This window comes from Pelodiscus sinensis, chromosome 25 (assembly GCF_052426305.1).
Source record: "Pelodiscus sinensis isolate ZL-2025 chromosome 25, ASM5242630v1, whole genome shotgun sequence".
In the NCBI taxonomy this organism is placed as follows: Eukaryota; Metazoa; Chordata; order Testudines; family Trionychidae; genus Pelodiscus; species Pelodiscus sinensis.
This window is the reverse complement of record NC_143076.1, coordinates 2,592,248-2,613,275: the sequence shown is the minus strand read 5'-3', so window position 1 is coordinate 2,613,275 and position 21,028 is coordinate 2,592,248. Positions and strand designations below refer to the sequence as shown.

General features: G+C 48.2%; 1 protein-coding gene across 2 annotated transcripts in view; it reads left to right on the top strand.

The window, feature by feature from the left end:
* The first annotated feature begins 2,019 nt into the window (after positions 1 to 2,019).
* Positions 2,020 to 21,028, top strand: part of LOC142818234 (transmembrane protein 45B-like) — a 36,229-nt gene continuing 17,220 nt past the window's right edge. The window contains exons 1-2 of one of the 2 annotated variants that reach the window (XM_075909671.2): positions 2,020 to 2,271; positions 2,816 to 2,902. The gene's annotated coding sequence lies outside the window, so the exon portion shown is untranslated. The remainder of the gene's footprint in view (positions 2,272 to 2,815; positions 2,903 to 21,028) is intronic. The other variant, XM_075909670.2, reaches the window with a different exon arrangement.

Below are 21,028 nucleotides of genomic sequence, written 5' to 3'. Positions count from 1 at the left end.
TTTATTTAAAGAACCTGTGTTAGAAAACCTCAGACTCAGTTTTAAATTAGATCTAAAACTAGACTATCTAAGATATTCCTGTTTTAAAATACATGGCTTTGTATTCAGGAGATTCAGGACTTCCTGTTTTCCCTGCAATGGGATATTACGGGGCTCAGAATCACTGAACATCAGGATGGCTACAGTGTTTTACAACACAATTAAGCCAGGGTTCATTTCTCCCCTTCTGTTCTGTGTTTTGTTTTAAAAAGAACACAACACAGAAAGGACATGACCATCACCCTGAACTTGTGGTTATGGACTGAACATGCTGTATCCAGACATAGAAAACAAAGTGCAAATCAACGCACAGAACAGAAAAAATATACAAAGGAGAACGTTAGAAGCAAGTGTACATATTACAACATTCATGGGGGGGGGGGCATTCTCCCAGCATGGACACACAGCAGGCTCACGGTGAGAGCAGCCCTACCCCTGGCTCTTCCCGCTCTTTTCTTTGCTGCTTGTCTTAAAATAAGGGACACATTAGCAATGCCTCTGAACCCAGCTAGCCACACCCGTTCCACAAGAAGTCCCACCTCTGGAGGTAGTACTCCTGGACTCAAGAGAGACACATGACCAGAAGTAAAGGGTATTGGGTGACCCCTTTAAGAACTCCTCTCACCGTCCTCACAGGACCACCACCCCCCAATGCAACTATCTTGCAATTGCATGAACCCAATTTGCATTGCATTAATTCAGGGGGAGAGGCTGGTGAAAGTGTTTCCGCTAAGATTTTCCTCCCATGAGCGGAGTGAATTTTGTCCTGTGCACCAGTACTGAGTTCATGTGGCTTGTTCGGATGTGCCACTGTGACAACCAAGTTATTAATAAACGTCTTATAAACCTCTCCCTTTTCCCTCTGCTGCCATGTCTCTGACCCTCCCCTCACCCCATCTGCGCCCCTGGTGCCTGCTGACACCCACCCTTCACCCTCCTCTGCTGTCCTGACTCCTGCCCTTCTCACTCCCCTCAGCCCTTTAGTGCCACAGTCTGGATCCTTGTGGGTGGCCCTGCCTCCAGCTGTAGTCAAGCGGCAACCGCACAAGGCCTGTCCTGGTGAGGCTGGTGCAGCTGCCACTTGACTCCAACTGGAGCAGGGGCTGCTTGCGAGAACCCAGACTGTGGCACTAAAAATAGCTCCACGGGGCCTCCGCTCCAGTCCCAGACTTGCTGAGCCCGAGCGTGCCCTGCTCCGCAGCGCCCCAGCCGGGCTCCTGCCAGGCTCTAAGGCGGCCTGAAGAAGGAGGTGGGGTCACCTGACCAGGACCCCATGCAGCAGAAGCAGTCCCATGGGGAGGGGGGCATAAAGAAGGGGGAGAGGGAGGGGCCATGCACCACTGGAATCCAGCTGGGCTGCCCTCCACACCCTGCTGGCAGGGGGAAGGAGGGGGACGAGGCTGCTGTGCAGCGCTGGTGTCCCCATCAGGTAGTGAAATGTCCAGTAGGGCTTTCCAGGACATTTCACTACTTGATGGGGCGCCAGGACAGAGCATTTACATTCAGGACAGTCCCAGAAAAATCGGGAGGTATGGTCAGTAATTCTAGTACAAAGTCCTCTGTTGCTCTCCAGAATACTGAAGCTGCCTAGTCGTAGTGAGGGCCAGTGGGAGCATGGGGTGGGGGCAGATGTCTGCAAGCCCATGGCTACGTGGAGCCACCTGCGCCCTCCCCTCCCCATCTGTGCCAGGTAACTGCCCCCCTCCCCTGCCCCCATCCTCCGGCCCAAAGCATGCACCCGTAGCCCCCTCACTCATCCCCAGCTCTCCCCCGCAATCTACTCCCCTCCCCCCAAAACACCAGCTTGCCCTTGCACCGACCGCACTCCCCCCTCCTTAGCTGAAGGAGACGGATCCCTGCCTTCCCCTCCCCGAGCTGCTTTCCCGGCTTGCTGCCCCAGCGCAGCAGCTTCCCCCGGGACTCTGGAGAGCTGCGCCGGGCAGCGGGGCAGGACAAAGCCGGGCTGGATGGCTGCGGGGAAAGGTGGGGGCCGGGCCGAGCGCCTCCCGAGACGAGCCACAAAGCCCAGGAGGCTCCCCCGGCAGCTACTGAGCCGAAGTTTTGTTTCCTTCTCCCCAGAGGGGAAGCGGGGCGGGGCCCGGAGCCGCCACAGTCCCTCCCTCACCTGCGCCCGCTCGCGCTGCGTCAGCCGCTCGCCAGGGTCCGGAGCGGGACAGGTGCGGGGCCGGAGCAGCAGCAAGTGGGGGCGACGGCGGAGCCGAAGGAGAGCTGGTGAGCGGAGACTTGCGGGGAGAACTAGGCACCGGCAGGGGCTCTGCGTCGGATCCAGCGGCCACCCTGCGGGATGGAGAAGGGGGCCCGGGGGCTGGGAATTTTCCCATGTTCGGAGGAGCGGGACCTGAGCCCGTCTCCCTTATCCCCCGCCCCGCCCTCTAGCAGTCTGGGGCAGGTGGAGCTGCGGGAGGCCGGTCCGCCGGCGGGAGGCTGCGTGCAGCGCAGAGGGGAGGCTTTGCCCAGGTGACTCTCACACCGAAGCCTGGCACCCCGCGGGCTCCACTTTCCCTATAGAGGGCAGCTGGGGGCCTGCGCTTGGATCCTCCCCGTCCTGAGCTTCAGAGAGCAGCAAGGAAAAGAGCAGGCAGAGCCGGGGGTGGGGCCGCTATCACCGTGAGCCCTGCGCGGGCCCTGGGCGGGGTGTTTGGGTGGCTAATCCGGCAGGTGGAAAGGTGAGGGCGCAGTGTGTGTCGTGGCTGCAAACTGACCCTGGCAGCCAGGAGCGGCGTCAATAACCTACAAGAGGAAACTTCTTCGTTAGGCGGCTGCACTAAGGTCTGTCAGGCGAGTGGCAGTTGAAAGCTTTGGACGCAGGGGAGGAAAAGACCATTCCTCAGTGACGTTAGAGGTAAAAGGATACCCACTGCCCTTGGCCCCTTCAACTCGTCGATGATTTTGCTCTGTCCCTGGGCCCTGGCTGTGAGTCTCTTTCTTTAATTCTGATTATTCTGCTCGGTCTTCAACCAAACCAACGAGACAAAGCCTTTCCTTCCAACACCTAGAATAAAATCGGAACTACATCCGTATGTTACAGAGCTGTGTGAAATGCATTTGTCCTGGGCAACACTGTCCAGCAATGTGTGTTGTTCTTCTTTATAGTGAGTGAAAAGAAAACAAATGCTTCTAGGGCAAAGAATAGCAGCAAGATCACAGTCCAGAAACAGCTTTTATCAGAGCTTGATAGTAGTGATTGATTTGCTTCAGCAAAAATTCTGATAGGAACAATAAGGAAAGCTAAAAATTCATCCTTGTCCTCTATTAAAATTGATAATCAATCTCTTTTTATAGCATAAGGTACAAGGTCTGATATAGAGACCAACCCTAATTATGCACTGATCTGAAATGTTTATGCAAGAAAATTGCAGAGACTTAACCCCAGTAGCTAACAGCCTACATTTCTAGGGTAGCATCTATGAGCAGGCTACATGCATGGGCCCTCTTTCCCCACCAAATAAAGTGACTTTCAGGTATCAAACATGACTTTTTTTTTATTCTTAGGTCCTTTTTAAATCTAAGACTGGAAATTTTCGGAAGCAACTATAGAATGAAGGAAAGTTGCTCCACCAGTCTTGCAGATTTTATCAGCCTAATTAAATATAAGTAATAATGAAACTGTTCACAAACATTGTCATTTTTCCTGGATGCAGCTGGAGGAAAGAAGACAAGAAAACATCTGAGTGATAGCATGAAATTCTGCAATGGGGAATTTTAGCTTGACCAAGAGCACTAACAAACAAGGAAATAGATTATCAAGGGAAGAGGTTGAAATGCTTATGTGATGAGAGGTGTATGTGAGACTTTGCAGACAAATAGGACACCACCCTTGCATTCTAAATTTGATATTTGCACAGGGTGAATTTGCAAACAGGCAGTGGGTGAACAGGGGTGAACAGAGCAAGGAAGGAAACAAATTTAAGAACAACTTAGATTGTGGGAGTAGTTTTCTCCACATACCTCTTGTTGGTTCCTTTTATCATTTTTTCCCCTCTCTTGAAGCGGTGGGAGAGGCTCTCCATTTCTCTCTGTCTCCTCCCCATGTGTTGTCCCATATATGAAGGGCCCTGGACAAAGAGAAACCAAGCACTCAAGTAACATCTGGAATATAGCAACCAGATGGGTAAGGAAGGTCTCCTTTGCCTCCACTGCCTATAGTTGCCACTCCCTGATGATGGTAGGAAGAGGAGCAATATACTTCAGTGGGCTGTAAATAAGAAACAGGACTGCACTGGCCCGTGTGGGCTTGCAATCAATGAGGCAAGTAAGCCTGCCATGTGTAACAGCCTCATATAAAGCAGAGGCCAAAATGAGCTGGCTTGTAAACTAAGCTCTTTATCTGGAAGCTGCCATCTTTGCTCAAGAATCTTAGCTTTTGTTCAAGTGTTCAAATGCCGCCTTGGAGTAACTAATGCAGTAATGTCTGCCAGAGCCTGCAGACAGCCTGGAACAACAGCCCTGAGATGAGTTAAAAGTTGACACCTGTCCCAGTGGGTAATTAGAGCTGATGAAAATGTCCTTGCCAACATTAACTACTTCACTTTGCATGCTTTGAGCTACAAAAACTGTCGGAAAATTCTATTACCAAGATCTTTGAGGAGTGGCATCTCACAGTCACAGCTCCAGGGGTGCAATTTGGCTTATGGATAGAGTGTGGGAGTGTCATGTTACTGGATTTTGAGGGGAGTAGCCAGATCACTGCTACACCCATGGGGGTGGGTGTTTGCCCCAAAAATAGATACAAAGGGGGCCATGTAAGGTGTCTAACAAAAGCTTTCCTTCTACTGGTTCTGTATATACTATCCATATACTTGTATAGTGTCTGGGTGTGGAATTATTAATATGTATTCTGTGTCAATACTGGAAACTTCTCTGTTTGTGGCTGAGCAATAGACAAGGAATGCTCAGCCTATGGACAGGCTAATGAGCAAAGCTCCCGGGAACAATGGACCTCTGAAGGCCAAAGACACACCTGGCCACTGAACATGTGGCTGTCTCCAGCTTGGAAGAAGCCGGGGAGGATATAAATACGCCATGGGGCCAATTCCATCTTTGTGTTCAGCTTGGCTCTTCATCCCAGATGCAGCATTGCAGGGATCAATGAGCTGGAAAGAACTGTGGACCCATCCTGACATAGGATGTACACCAAGGACTTTTAAGACAGCATTTATAACATCTCTGCTGCGAGCCTGCATTGAGAATTGGGAGATTCGATGCATGTAATGTATGATACTTTAACAACCTTACTCTCATGCTTTTCTTTCTTTTAGTAATAAACCTTTAGATGCTCAGCGTGGTTTGTGGGTAAGATCTAGAGTGTAAATTGATTGGGACCTGTGGCTGGTTTCTTGGGACCGGACAGAACCCGTAGGTTCTAAAACCCCTACCTATGAGCAGGCCTGGGGCTGTTTGGGGTACGGAGAGAGCTAGGATGTCAGAGGGGTTTGCTTGTGAGGCTTCAGGCTGGCCAGGCAGGCAGCTGAAGTGCTCTGAGGGGCTGGTCTGTGGCCTATTTGGGAAGGGCTGCCAGTCAGGGGCAATAGAGAGCCCCGAGTTTGAGCAATTCGTCCTGAGCAGACACCCTCAGCGGTGCCCAGACCCGGCCTGGTCCGTCACAGGGAGAAAGTGACACAACATTTTCCCAGGTCACTGGTCATTCAGTGACTTGTTTATAAACACTTGGACAAAAAACAAAACAAAAACCTTGCAGCAGCACAGGTTACGGAGCATTATTCCTATAGAATATCTAGGACTCAGTTTGAAGCCTGTAAGGACTAGCAGTTCATCTAGTCTGACCATCGGTATCATAGACCAGGGTATGCACACTAACTCCAGCCATTAAAACTAAAGCCAAGTATCACAGCCCATGGGAGGCTATTATGGGCCACGGGCAGAGAGTCAGAGGGGCAGCAGGGCATCACTGCCCAAGGTTCCAGCAATGCCAAGGAAATAACTGATCCTGGCAAGTGACCTCAGTGTTCCTGTAAGTTGGGTGCCTGGGTGGCCACCCAAGATAGTCAAATGGGACTCCCAGAAGAAAGAAGGTCTTTCATCTGCACTAAGTGCAAGCTGGAAGGCATGAGGTGCGTAGTGTTAGGGATGGGGGTTCCACGACCACCACCCCCAAAAGAAGAAGATGGGTGGTTGTGGACGGGACTCCCTCCTAAGAGGGACTGAGTTATCCATCTGCCGTCCAGACCTGCAATCTCGAGAGGTGTGCTGCTTACCGGGGCTCACATTCAGGATGTGACCGAGAGTCTTCCAAAAGTGATTAAGTCTTCAGATCGCTGCCCCTTCCTGATTCTCCATGTAGGAACTAACGATACAGCCAAGCATGACCTTGAGCGGGTCACAGCAGATTATGTAGCGCTGGGAAGAAGGATCAAGGAATTTGAAGAGCAAGTGGTTTTCTCATCCATCCTTCTGGTTCAAGGAAAAGGTCTGAGTAGGGATCCTCGAATTGAGGAAGTAAATGCATGGTTGAGCAGGTGGTGTTGGAGAGAGGTTTATTTGACCATGGGACTCTGTTCCAGGCACAAGGATTGTTAGGAAGAGATGGGATCCATCTAACCAAGAGAGGAAAGAGCATCTTTGCGGGCAGGCTTCCAAACCTAGTGAGGAGGGCTTTAAACTAGGTTTGTTGGGGGGCGGTGATCAAAGCCCTGAGCTAAGTGAGGAAGTCGGACACTGGGAAGAATCACAAGGAGGAATGAGCAAGAAAGGAGTACCCCTGATTTGGATGGAGAAGGCAGGGCAATCAACTAGTTATCTAAGGTGTTTGTACAACAATGCAAGAAGCCTGGGAAACAAACAGGAAGAATTAGAAGCCCTGGCCCAGTTAAAGAACTATTATTTGATTGGAATAACGGAGACTTGGTGAGATGACTCGCATGACTAGAGCGCTGTCATGGAAGGGTATAAACTGTTCAGGAAGAACAGGTGGGGGAGAAAAGGAGGAGGAGTTGCATTGTATGTAAGAGAGCAGTACGACTGCTCGGAGCTTCAGTACTTAGAGGGAGAAAAGACTGTTGAGAGTCTATGGGTTAAATTTAGAGGTGGAAGCAACAGGAGTGATGTTGTGGTTGGTGTCTGCTATAGACCGCCAGATCAGGTGGATGAGGTAGACGAAGCTTTCTTTGGACAACTGAGAGAAGCGTCCAGATCGCAGGCTCTTGTTCTCATGGGCGACTTTAATCACCCTGACATCTGTTGGGAGACCAATACGGCAGTACAAAGGCAATCCAGGAAGTTTTTGGAGAATGTTGGGGATAATTTCTTGGTACAAGTGCTGAAAGAACCGACCAGGGGCCGTGTGCAGCTTGACCAGCTGCTCACAAACAGGGAGGAACAAGTAGGGGAAGTAGAGGTGGGTGACAACCTGGGAAGCAGTGATCATGGGAAGGTCGATTTCAGGATCCTGACCAAAGGAAGAAAGGAGAATAGCAAAATACACACCCTGGACTTCAGAAGAGCAGACTTTGACTCCCTCAGAGACCTGATGGGCAAGATTCCCTGGGATGCTTACATAAGGGGAAAGGAGTCCTGGAGAGCTGGCAGTATTTTAAAGAAGCTTTCTAAAAGGCACAGGAAGAAACCATCCGATGCTCAGTAAGAAAAGCAAATATGGTAGACAACCAGATTGGCTTACCAGAGACATCCATAGTGAGCTTAAACACAAAAAGGAAGCTTACAAGAAGTGGAAACTTGGACAGATGATTAGGGAGGAGCATAAATATATTGCTTGAGAATGCAGGGGAGTTATCAGGAAGGTGAAAGCGCAACTGGAATTGCAGGTGGCAAGGGATGTGAAGGGGAAAAAGAAAGGTTTCTATAGGCATGTTAGCAATAAGAGGGTGATCAGAGAGGGTGTGGGGCCCTTACTGGATGAGAGAGGTAACCTAGTGACAGATGATGTGGGGAAAGCTGAGGTACTCAATGCTTTCTTTGCCTCTGTCTTCATGGACAAGGTCAGCTCCCAGACAAATGCACTAGGCAACACAGTATGGGACAGAGGTGGACAGCCCTTGGTGGGGAAAGAACAAGTTAGGAACTATTTAGAAAAGCTAAACATACACAAATCAATGGGCCCAGATTTAATGCATCCAAGGGTACTGAGGGAGTTGGCAAATGTCATTGGAGAACCTTTGGCCATTATCTTTAAAAACTCATGGAGATTGGGAGAGATCCCGGATGATTGAAAAAGGCAAATGTAATGCCCATCTTTAAAAAAGGGAAGATGGATGATCCAGGGAACTACAGACCAGTCAGCCTTACCTCAGTCCCCAGAAAAATGGAAGGGATCCTCAAGGAATCCATTTTGAAGCACTTGGATGAGAGGAAAGTGATTAGGAACAGTCAACATGGATTCATGAAGGGCAAGTTGTGCCTGACCAATCTGATTAGCTTCTATGATGAGGTAACTGGCTCTGTGGATGTGGGAAAATCAGTGGATGTGATATACCTTGACTTTAGCAAGGCTTTTGATACGGTCTCCCACAATATTCTTGCCAGCAAGTTAAGGGAATGTGGATTGGATAAATGGACAGTAAGATGGATAGAAAGCTATCTGGATGGTTGGGCCCAGTGGGTAGTGATCAATGGCTTGATATCAGGATGGTGCTTGGTTTCTAGTGGAGTGCCCCAAGGTTCGGTTCTGGGACCGGTTTTGTTCAACATCTTTATTTAATGACCTGAATGAGGGGATGGATTGCACCCTCAGCAACTTTGCGGATGACACTAAGCTAAGGGGAGAGGTAGATATTCTGGAGAGTAGGGATAGAGTCCAGACAAATTGGAGAATTGGGCCAAAAGAAATCTGATGAGGTTCAACAAGGACAAGTGCAGAGTCCTGCACTTGGGACGGAAGAATCCCAAGCATTGTTACAGGCTGGGGACTGAGTGGCTAAGTAGCAGTTCAGCAGAAAAGGACCTGGAGGTTACAGTGGATGAGAAGCTCGATATGAGTCAACACTGTGCCCTTGTAGCCAAGAAGGCTAATGGCATATTAGGGTGCATTAGGAGGAGCATTGCCAGCAGATCCAGAGAAGTGATTATTCTCCTTTATTCGGCTCTGGTGAGGCCACATCTGGAGTACTGTATCCAGATCTGGGCCCCCCACTATAGAAAGGATGTGGACGCATTGGAGAGGGTCCAGCAGAGGGCGATGAAAATGATTAGAGGGCAGGAGCATATGACCTACGAGGAGAGACTGAGGGAGTTGGGTTTGTTTAGTCTCCAGTTGAGAAGAGTGAGGGAGGATTTGACAGCAGCCTTCAACTTCCTGAAGGGAGGTTCCAAAGAGGATGGAGAGAGGCTGTTCTCAGTAGTGACGGATGGCAGAGTAAGGTGCAATAGTCTCAAGTTGCAGTGGGGGAGGTTTAGGTTGGATATTAGGAAAAACTCTTTCTGTAGGAGGGTGGTGAAGCACTGGAATGGGTTACCTAGGGAGGTGATGGAATCTCCATCCCTAGAGGTGTTTAACTCTCAGCTTGACAAAGCCCTGGCCGGGTTGATTTAGTTGGGATTGGTCCTGCCTTGGGCAGGGGGCTGGACTTGATGACCTCCTGAGGTCTCTTCCAGCTCTATGATTCTATAATTCTATGAAATCCTTCCCAACACCGCATATGCAGTCAATTAGATTCCAAGCGTGTTAGAAAGAGTCAACCAACCAAGTTCTTGGGAGGGGAAAATGCCTGCTGCTCTCTCTGGCCCTCCTTGTCCATTGTCCCATCTCTAGTTCTTGCTATTCCTGATGCTTCAGAGGAAGGATATTTTTAAAAATCCCAGAATCCAGTGGGGAAGGGAATCTCTACCTGACCTCTGCCGGTGGCCAGTTGAAACTGTGAAGCTCTTAGGAACATATGACCCCCATGGCTGCTGAGCTATGTCTCCGACCCAAATATGCAACTGTGTCATACAATTGCACTTGTATTTGTCCAGTATGTAAATGATGAAAACGAACTCATTGCTTGGGGCAGAAAAAGGGTGAGGAACTCCAGTATAAAAGGGATTTTGTTCTTTTTCTGTTAAGTTCTTAGCAATTAATTGCTGGCGATAGAGGTCTCTGCCTTCTGAGATCATGCACCTACAGAAATTCAATCTTTTCTTTTTATTTCTCATCTTTCTTTGAACAAGTATGCAGGTAAAGAATTGAGAGATCTTGAAAATCAGACCCCTTTTCCTAGTAAAGCACATGCTGAGATGAATGAAAATGTGAGAGAATAGGCAGCTTTGTTGAGGTCTGATTCCTCTGGCTAGATCAAATGTTCTCTAGTTAAGCAGGCCAAACGTATTTCAGAACTAGAACCAGCAGGGAACCGTGCTGATTAAGAGGGCCATTGTTCCATAAAGACTGAGCAAGATGTTAATATAAATAGAGAAAACTTTCAGATCCAAGTAAACTGGCTATTTGTTCAACTACACTGGCATTAGCAATGAGTATTACTGTATGTTGGAACTGTGCAGTCTTGCTATACACATTTAAGTGAGCAGGAGATGAAATAGTCCATTAAACCTAAGTGGAGTTATCTTTAGAAACTGAATCAAACTAGGTGTTTGCTGCAAGAGATGCATTTGCACCCAGTGGCAGGACAGACATAAATCCTGTCTGAGGGTATGCCTACACTATAGCGCTAATTCGAACTAACTTAGTTAATTCGAACTAAGCTAATTCGAATTAGTGCATCCAGACTTAAAAACTAGTTCAAATTAGCATTTTGCTAATTTGAACTAGCATGTCCACATTGAGTGGACCCTGAACTGAGGTTAAGGATGGCCAGAAGCAGTGCCGGCAGGGCATCAGAGTAGGACTTAGAGCGTGGAGCTGCTGTCTCAGGCTAGCCGAGGGCTGTGCTTAAAGGGACCCGACCCCCACCCTGGACAGACAGTTCTCAGGGGTTCTCCGCTTGCAAAGCAGTCCTGGCTTGGAGTGCCCTGAGTGCCCACACTCGGCACATCACAGCACTCGGCCATCAGCCCGGCTGCACTTGCCACAGGCTGCCATCCGGGGGGGGATCAACCAGGGGGCTGCAGGAGAGCTTCCACCCCAAGGAGCCCGCAGAGCCACCCCAGTCCTCCCCATTGGGGGCTCGTACCCCATTCCTCCCTCACCTCCTTCCACTTGCCCCTCCCTAGCCCCCCTTCCTGATGTACAAAATAAAGGACACGTGTTCAAAAATAGAAACTCTCTTTATTGAACAAAACTCGGGGAGATTGGGAAAAGGAGGTGGGAGAGGGGAAGAGAGAGGGTGGGAGAGGGGAGGGCAACTAAAATGATCAGGGGTTTGGAACAGGTCCCATATGAAGAGAGGCTAAAGAGACTGGGACTTCTCAGCTTAGAAAAGAGGAGACTGAGGAGGGATATGATAGAGGTCTATAAATGCAGGAGTGGTGTGGAGAGGGTGCATAAAGAACAGTTCTTCATTAGTTCCCATAATAGAAGGACTAGAGGACACCAAATGAAATGAATGGGTAGCAGGCTTCAAACTAATAACAGAAAGTTCTTCTTCACAAAGCAAATAGTCAACCTGTGGAACTCCTTGCTGCAGGAGGCTGTGAAGGGTGCACAGTGGATGTCTGAACTGTTTGTTATAATGACACACTGGACTTTAGACTTTATTTTTCCAACTGTACACCGCCAGGAACCAGAGAGATTGTTCAAAGTGAAGTATTGACAGGTTCAAAGAAAAATGAATTCAGGGAAGATATTAGAGTGGAGAATCAGGTGTGCTGTGGATCAAAGGTGAACTTATTAATGGAATTAAACAGGAAATCAGGTAAGGACAAACCAACTTCTGAAAGAAAAAACAGCCTCCACTTTTGGGTGCCCAAGATGAGAAGCCTTGGGCCTGCCTTTCTCATGAGAAACTAAACACCCTCAAACTTCAGCTGAAGTCATTAGGCTCTTTTCACTTGTATCTTGTGTGGTAGTGCCCCATTGTGCTTGGGGCTTTACAAACAAGTAACACAGATTGTGGAGCACTAGGATTTAGATAATAAGCAAAAGGTGAATGAAGAGAAAGGGGACAAGGTAACAGCAGAGACAAGTGCATTCAGACAAGTTTGTATTCCCAGTAATCATGTTCCAGACAGGTTACTGTGCCCTATTCTCTGCTTCAGAATAAAGGCTCTGCACAGAAATGCTTGAGACAGTCTCCTGCTCTTTTGTGCTCACCTGAGCCTTTATTTACATTGGCACACAAACACTGCCAGCAGTTCTGTGCTGTGCAGGATGGGTCCAGACACATGATTGTTCTCTCAGGGTGGGTCAGGCACATGGGAAAACATTAGGTCTATCTTGGTGTGCTTAAAAAGACATTGAAGATAATTTTTTGAATCTCTTACTTTTGATTCAAGTGTCTTGCTTTTGGAACAGGTTGCGTGCTGGCTGTTTAATGGGGCAAAGGGTGTGCCCTTAGCTTTTCATGCCTTGATGCATCTGTGCATTAGTTAATTAGGATGAGGTGCATTCTGATAGCACCCATTTTATGGGGCACTCTTTTAATTGCCATTAAATGTTTTTTCATAGTTCAGCTGCTAAAGCGCTCATGCAGCCTCATTGTATGGTCATCTGTTTACCCAGAAATCTTATATTTTCAGCCAGCTCTATAGTTTATTCATATGGCTTTTTTATAGCAATTTGGGTAGGTGGTTTGTGTGTCTCCAAGAAAATAAAGAATCTTTTACATAAAACTGTTGGATTGTATCAGTGTTGCTGGTAAAGGATTCTCTCTTGCTTTATGTGTTTAATGAGCCAATATGCTTATTTGCCTATAATCTCTCCCCTTCAGCCACAGAGTGAAGCAAAGTCTTAGCTGCTTCTAACAGCTGGCCACAAAGTTACTATAAAATGCACTAGAAAATAATATTTTATTGCATGGGATAGTTCCGATCTAGGGCTGCGTCTAGACTGGCAAGATTTTGCGCAAATACTTTTAACGCAAGAGTTTTTGTGTTAAAGTATTTGTGCAAGAGAGTATTTGTGTCTACCCTGGCATGCGCCTTTGTGCAAGAGATGTGCTTTTGCGCAAAAGCATCTGTGCCAGTGTAGATACTCTCTTGCACAAGAAAGCTCTGATGGCCATGTTAGCCATCGGGCTTTGTTGCGCAAGAAATTCATGTTGCCTGTCTACACTGGCCTCTCGCACAAGATCAGTTGCGCAGGAGGGCTTATTCCTGAGCAGGAGCATCATAGTTCTTGCACAAGAAGCCCTGATTTCACACATTAGAACGCCAGTGTTCTTGCGCAAGAACTGCCCACCAGTGTAGACAGGCAGCATGATTTTGTGCAAAAGCATGCCAATTTAGACACAGCACAGCTGTAAATATCATCATATAGGAGGTACTGGCAGGGAGAGCAATATATCCTTATGGCAGGAGTGGGGAATTTCTTTGGAGTCGGGGACTGCTGACACAGAAGGAAATCAGTGAGGGGCCAGACAAAAGTGAGAAGCAAAGAAAACAAAAAACCCCACCTGCCTCACTAGTAGATTTTGTGGGGGAAAAGCCTCCAGGCAGCACTTTACCTCAGCTGCCAAGGGGAGGGGGAGCAGCAGTGTGCGGAGCCACTGACAGAGCCTGTTGGGTCTGGTTCTGGCTTGCCTGATTCTGGCCCACTAGGCTCCTCCCCCCACAGTGGGGAGTCTGCGCCGGTGGTCCAGCCCCAGGCTGGCACTGGGCATGGCTGGCCTTACCATGAGGCAAAGTGAGGCGGCCGCCTCAGGTGCCAGACGGGGTGGGGGTGAGCACCAGTAGGACCCAGAGTGTAGAAAATTGTGTCTGCTGCTGGTGCATCTGTATTCTCTGCTCTAGATGCACAGAGATGGGGAAGTGCTGCGCTGGAGGAAGGAGGGCACAAGAGACATAACAGGCAGGCAGGAGAAGAGGGAATGGGGGTGTCATTTGAGTTCCCCACCTCAAGTGCCAAAATGTTGGGGGCCAGCCCTGGCACTGGGAGGCGGGGAGGGACATGGGGCTGGAGTGCCAGCATGAGTTCCTAATGCTGAGGACAGTGGCTGAGACTTGGGGGCCAGATCCAGGCAAAAACCAGAGCCCAGATTTGGACCCCAGGCCTTAGGTCCCCTACCCCAGCTTTATGGGTAGTTCCTATATGGTGGTTTTGTAGAAAAGGAGCCCTACGCCCCAGCAATGGAAGCAAAGTCCTCTACGTCTTCAGCTGAAGAAGTAAGTGTCTGATAAACAGTAATAAAGCTAGAGACAGATAGCGCTGCAGTGACCAATGATCACAAAACCCAAGGCTTTTCTGTTTGAGAAAGTGGCACTGGTTCAGCTGAAGGTGTTGATTTAAATCAGTACCTCTGTGGGAATGCACTTCTTTTGGTTTAAGCGTGGCTTATTTTACTTAACATTGGATAACTCATTTGTGGGACCTTCCCCACCCCTTCTCCTGCAGTCCCCCTGCTCTACCCTGCCCACTCCTGCACCCTGATGCTCCTGCAAGGGAAATGGGGTCAGGTGTGGGGGCTTTCCCTTCTCCATTGCAGAAGCTCTGGGCAGAGAGGGATAAGGGGGGTGCTCTTTTTTTAGGGTCCCCCAATTGGTCACAGTCCCTGGGCATGGGCCCCACTGGCCCCATGGCTAATCTGCCACTGCCTGAAGTTGACTGGGAACAGGTGTAAATTAAACGGGGAAAAAAGTGTCCACACAGGGGTTTGCACTGGTTTTGTGGTATTAAGAGATGGGGATTTAAGGACTGAGCTTCCAGAAAGATAATCTAGATCAGGTGGTGCAAAACTCTCATTCATCTCAGCTGAAATACTGTATCCAGTTCTGGGTGGCACACTTTAGGAAAGATATGAACAAACTGGAAAGAGTAAGAAGAGAGGAGCAAGAGAAAACTTGTAAATATTTAAAAATCTGACCTATGAGGAAAGGTTTAAAAAGCTGGGCATGTTTAGTTCTAAGGAGACGGAGGGAGGACTAATAAGTCTTCAAATATATTAAGAAGATGATGGTGGTCTACTGTAGAATGGTCAAGAAGTAATGGACTTTTCAAGAGAAATTTAAGTTATATATTAGGAAAACCTTTCTAGCTATAAGGGCTGGTAAAACTCTTGGAGGTTGTGGAAACTTCATGGCTTGGAGTTTGTAAGAACAAGATGGTGGTATGGGTTAAATTGGTCCTGGCTCAGCACAGGGGGGATGATTTGCTAATCTCTCGAGGTTCCTTCCAGCCCAACATTTCCATGACTCTATGCACAGACCACTGGAACCAGACGTGGAATATAACAGAGCTTCCTCCTGAAGCCACCTTGAGCACTGAACACCACAGATTTAACTAAATTACTTTAAAAACCAATTTAAACTAAGACAGGGCAACTTTGCCATTTAAACAAAGTCTCAGCCAGTCAAAGCCTCACAGTAAGGCAGCCATTTTAAAATCTTCAGCCCAGATCATCTTTTCCATGATGAGAAACCCACATGGGATCAGAATTTTCAGGCAGACATTGTAGATTTTTGGCCTGTGTTGGTAGGTTGGTGTTTGTATTATTCTAGTACGTAAGTGCCTCTGCCACCAATCAGGACCCCACAGTTCCAAGTGCTGTACAGACATGGAACAAAAAGACGTCCCCTGCCTCTGATGAGTAATGGAATGGAAAAGGCCCCAAAATGCAAGGATCTTGTATTCTCTGCTGGCACTTTAAGCTTTTGTCACAGCTCCTGTGCCCCCACGTGAAGCTCCATTGCAACACATCTCTGACGGAACCAGGCTGCAGGGGACTTTCCAGTCAGTGCCTTGGTGAGCACCAACCTAATACTAAACTCCGGTCATCTGAAGAAGTGGGCGGTGCCCACAAAAGCTCACAACACCATCGACATGTTTTGTTAGTCTGTAAAGTGCTACCAGACCATTTGTTGTTTTTTAAGTGTATCCCTTACAGACTCACTCGGCTACCCCCTGCAGTTTCTAATACTAATGGTACATTGTGTGAAATCCCTGTGGAGCCGGTGAACGGAGAGGATGGGACTAGCAAGCTGCCATCAGATCCCTGTTGTCAGTGGGCAGAACTGAACCAGGAACCTCTGGAGCTAAGTGTATGAGCTTCTACCTGCATGAGCTAAAAGTCAGCTACATATTAGCTAACATTGCAGAGCAGGCTTATTATCTCTGTTAATGGTCTCAGTGCCACAATATAGGATAGTACACCACACCCAGAAGGTGGGTGGGTCCCATGATGTCAGAGCCAGCTCTGCAGTTCAGCCGGTCTCTTTTAAATAAAATAATTCCAAGTAGCAAAATACATGGCTGCTGCTTACCATTAAATACAAGTCAGTTTGAGTGAGAGAGAGGCTAATAAACAGAAAAGAAACATCTGGGTGCACTGAGTTTTAGCTATTAATTAAAAAAGCCTAATTAATCATCCTGGCATCACTGACTGGTAATGATGCCAGATGGTCTTCCTGACACAGGCTATACCAAATAGTGAACAGCTTCTTCACCTCGTTAAGCAAACCAGCAAAAGGCAAACAGGAACCTACTGTGTTTTATTGCTGCAATTCTCCTAGGTAACCAATCCCCTGACTCACCTAGACGTGCGTGTGCTCCGTGACTAAGTGAAACACCGGGACTCACAACCTGCTGTTCTCTGTGTTCACAGGTGAAAAGTTCATTCCATAAACCTGAAAGTGTGGTACTATATAACACAGTGTACAGCAGGGTCACACGTCAGAGTGTCACCCAAAGATCTGTGACTGTGTTAACCTCCCAGTCACTCTGTATAAACCAAGGGATCTGTTCTACACCTCTTTCTCTTTTTAATCCCTGAATCCTACTGTGCTTCATCTTGTCTTTTGAAATCCTCTTTCCCCCTCTGTTCACATAACCCCAATTCTTGTCCATCTCTTGCTTTGACTACTGCAACTGACTCTTCTCTGCACTGTCCACATCCCATCTTGTGCCCACTCAAGTCTATTCAAAATGCTGCTGTTAAAATCATTCCTCTACCCTTTCCCTCTCCCCTACAATGCTCTGATTGCTGTATCCCTTCGCTATCTTCCATTGGGTATTCTTGAGAATATTTGTGAATACCAAAAGTTTTTGAATTTCAGCACTACTTGTTCACCCAGAAATTCACAATAGGGTCATTCCACAGCTGAAAAATCATCATCCAATCAGAAAGCAAGAACATGACCTTGTAGAAAGATCAGTTCATTGCAGCAGAGATTTCAGGCCCCCTCTTCTTCAGAAATCGTAGAATCATAGAACAGTAAAACTGGAAGGGACCTTGAGAGGTCATCGAGTCCAGTCCCCTGCCCTCATGACAGGACCCAGCACCACCTAGACCATCCCTGATAGATGTCTGTCTAGCCTGCTCTTAAATATCTCCAGCGATGAAGATTCCAAAACCTCCCTAGGCAATTTATTCCAGTGTTTAACCGCCCTGACAGTTAGAAGTTTTTCCCAATGTCCAGACTAAACCTCCCTTGCTGCCCATTGCTTCTTGTCCTATCCTCAAAGGCCAAGGAGAACAATATTTCTCCTTCCTCCTTGTGACATCCTTTTAGATACCTGAAAACTGCTCTCATGTCCCCTCTCAGTCTTCTCCTTTCCAAACTGAACAATCTGGGTGCAGCTAGACTGGCATGTTTTTGCGCAAAAGCAGCCGCTTTGTGTAAAATCTTGCCGCCTGTCTACACTGGCCGCGAGTATTTGTGCAAGAACACTGACTTTGTAATGTACAAAATCAGTGGTTCTTGCGTAAATACTCCGACGCTCCCGCTCAGGGATAAGCCCTCTGGAGCAAGTATTCTTGCGCAAGAGGGCCAGTGTTGACAGCCACGTTAATTTCTTGTGCAAGAAAGCCCGATGGCTAAAATGGCCATCAGACCTTTCTTGCGCAAGAGAGCATCTACACTGGCACAGATGCTCTTGCACAAAAGCAAATCTTTTGCGCAAAGGCACATACCAGTATAGACGCTCTCTTGCACAAATACTTTTAACGGAAAAACAGCCTCCCTGTTCTTAAAGTCTTCCTTCATAGGTCATGTTCTCTAGACCTTTCATCATTCTTGTTGCTCTTCTCTGGACCTTCTCCAATTTCTCCACATCTTTCTTGAAATGTGGTGCCCAGAACAGGACACAATAGTCCAATTCAGTAGAGCGAAAGAATGACTTCTCATGTCTTGCTCACAGCACTCCTGTTAATACATCCCAGAATCATATTTGCTTGTGGTCCACTATGACCCTTAGATTCCTTTCTGCAGTACTCCTCCCTAGACAGTCACTTCCCATTCAGCATAAAATCTTATTAAGTAGCACTGATGTAAGATTTGACAGGGATCTTGTTTGAGGTTAGAAAGTAGAGGGGAGGAACCTCTATTTCAGTTGAATAGAGGATGGAAGATAAAGGAAAGATGGGTTGAAGCTGCACCAATAAGGGGAAAAAAACAGCAAGCAAATGGTCTGGTAGTACTTTACAGACTAACAAAACATGTACAGTAAAACTCCATTGGTCCGGCATCCAGTGCTCCGGCACTCCTGATGGTCCGGCACCATCGGGAACCCGGAAGTGCTCCGGGAAGCCGGACAATTGGAGCTGCTCTGCGCCCAGCTTCCCCGATTCAGCCGCTGCTGAAACTGACCAGCAGCTGAATTGGGGAAGCTGGGGGCAGAGCAGCTGGGGTGCTGCCGGGTTGGTCCCGTAGCGCTGCCCCCGGGGCTGCAGGACCAACCTGGCAGCACCCCAGCTCTCTTGGGGACACCTGGGGCAGAGCAGCTGGAGTGCTGCCGGGTTGGCCTGCTCTGCCCCAGGCATCCCCGATTCAGTCGCTGATGAAACTGACCCGCGGCTGATTCTGGGAAGCCCGGGGCAGAGCAGCTCTGCCCCGGGCTTCCTGGAGTCAGCCGCTGATCAGTTTCAGTGGCAGCTGACTTGGGGATGCCTGGGGCAGAGCAGCTCGGGTGCTGCTGGGTTGGTCTCGCAGCACCGAGGGGCGGTGCTACCGGACCAACCTGGCAGAACCCCAGCTGCTCTGCCGCAGGCGTCCCAGATTCAGCCGGTGCTGAAACTGACCAGCAGTGGCTGAATCGGGGATGCCTGGGACAGAGCCGGACTATCAGAAGGGGGGCTATGAGGGGTCTGGGGTGGCATCTCCCCCCACCCCACCCCAGACCTGTCATAGCCCCCCCTTCCGATAGTACGGCATATCTGATAATCTGGCACCCCCTGGGTCCTAAAGGTGCCGGATTATCAGTAGTTTACTGTAGATGATATCATGAGCTTTCGTGGGCACAGCCCACTTCTTCAGATGACCGGAGTTATGATTAGAGGATAAGGAAACTCAAAATAAATAGGGGAAGGGAAGGCATGGGGGGTAAGAAAGATGTTCTGTCACCCACCCCCCTACCTCTATGCATAAAGTATCAGGAGAGAGGCTGCTAAACCTGAGTACATAAAGATCAAAGTCAATGGATGGATAAGGCAGGAAGGATACCGTTCAGGAAGTAGTTAGCACCTTCATTGACAAAGGTTCCATCACTCCATGTCTTGATTAAGTCCATAATTAATTTAATTGATTTTGCATATGTATTGTAATTCCAAGCTTTCCCTGTGGATTTGGCTTGAGGAACTGGTCTGTGACAAGGGGAAGTTTGAAGGCAGTTCAGGATGCTGATTTGGTGAAGGGGGAGATATAATAATCTCCCTCCTCCAACTGTTCATTAACTTTGGCTGAGTGAGCTTTTGTTGACTTTGAATCTAAAATAAGAGGAAATGCTCTAATAAAAGGAACCAAAAGGACAGGGAGAGCACAGACTGGTTAGCAAAGGCAGGTCAGAATTCAGCAAGAAGCAGATGTCTCATCAACATTCATGGCATTGAAGTGCAAAGTACCAAGCACTGATTCACTAATATTTGGGGCAACCCTGAATCCTACTGCACACCAAGTGGGCCATCACTGTTACCTAATTGCTTTCATCCCTGTGTCCCATCCTCTGTGAAATCAAAGCACTGTTTAGTTATATACATTTAACCAAATCAGCTGCAACAACAGAATCTAAGTACAAATAAAAGGGATTTTCCCACTTTCCAGAACAGCTTCCAAATTCTTCTGCAGGCTGTGGGAAGGAGAAGGTGGGGAGGGAGGGTGCTGATGTCAGGGTGTCCCTGCTCCCCCCACTTCTATACTCTATCACCACACAGAGAGGAGTAAGCCTGACTTAACTCCACTGGTCCACCACCTGGAAGCCATCTCAGTTAAACGGTGCCCAGCCACAGTCTGCTTCCTGAACCCCTGTTCCACCCCCAAACCTCCTCCTGCACCCAATCTCCTGCCCCAGATGTGAGTCCCCCTGCAGCCAAACTCCTTCCCAGAGCGTTCACCCTGAAACTCTTCCTGGACCCCAATCCCCCACCCTGGGCTAAGCCTGGAACCCTTTCCACACTCCAAACTCCTTGGGCTGAGACTAGAGTTTGCCCCCCAACTCCTACCTCAGTCTGGTGAAAGAGAGTGAGGATGGGAGAGGAAGGGAGATGGAGTGAGCAGGGTGAGGCTTCGGCAAAGGAGTGGAGCAGGGTGAGGCCTCAAAGAAGCGGGGGAAGGAAGCCGGGCAAGGGTATTTGGGTTTGAGGTAGATCTTACATTGCACTTAAATTGAAAAAGTGCTCTTGTGGTTAAGAAGGTTGGAGACCCCTGGCCTAAAAGAATGGGCTCTGGTGTCCTTTGTAAAGGTGAGTTCACAAATGGGTAGGGACAGCAGAAAGAATCTTAGTTCCTTACATCAGCTAAGACTCTCTCTTCTCTGGTATTTGCTGGCATACTTATTACCTTCTCGGAGGAGTAGTCTATATACAGACAGATCTACAGAGCCCTGAAAATTTGTGGATATCTGCTTTATATCCACGGGTATCTGTGGGCTCCTTTTTGGAGATACAGATGCTGATGCAGAATTTTATATCCACGGAGAGTTCTACAGATCTAACTAGAACAGTTCACAGGTAAGGAAATTTGGTGTCAAATTGGG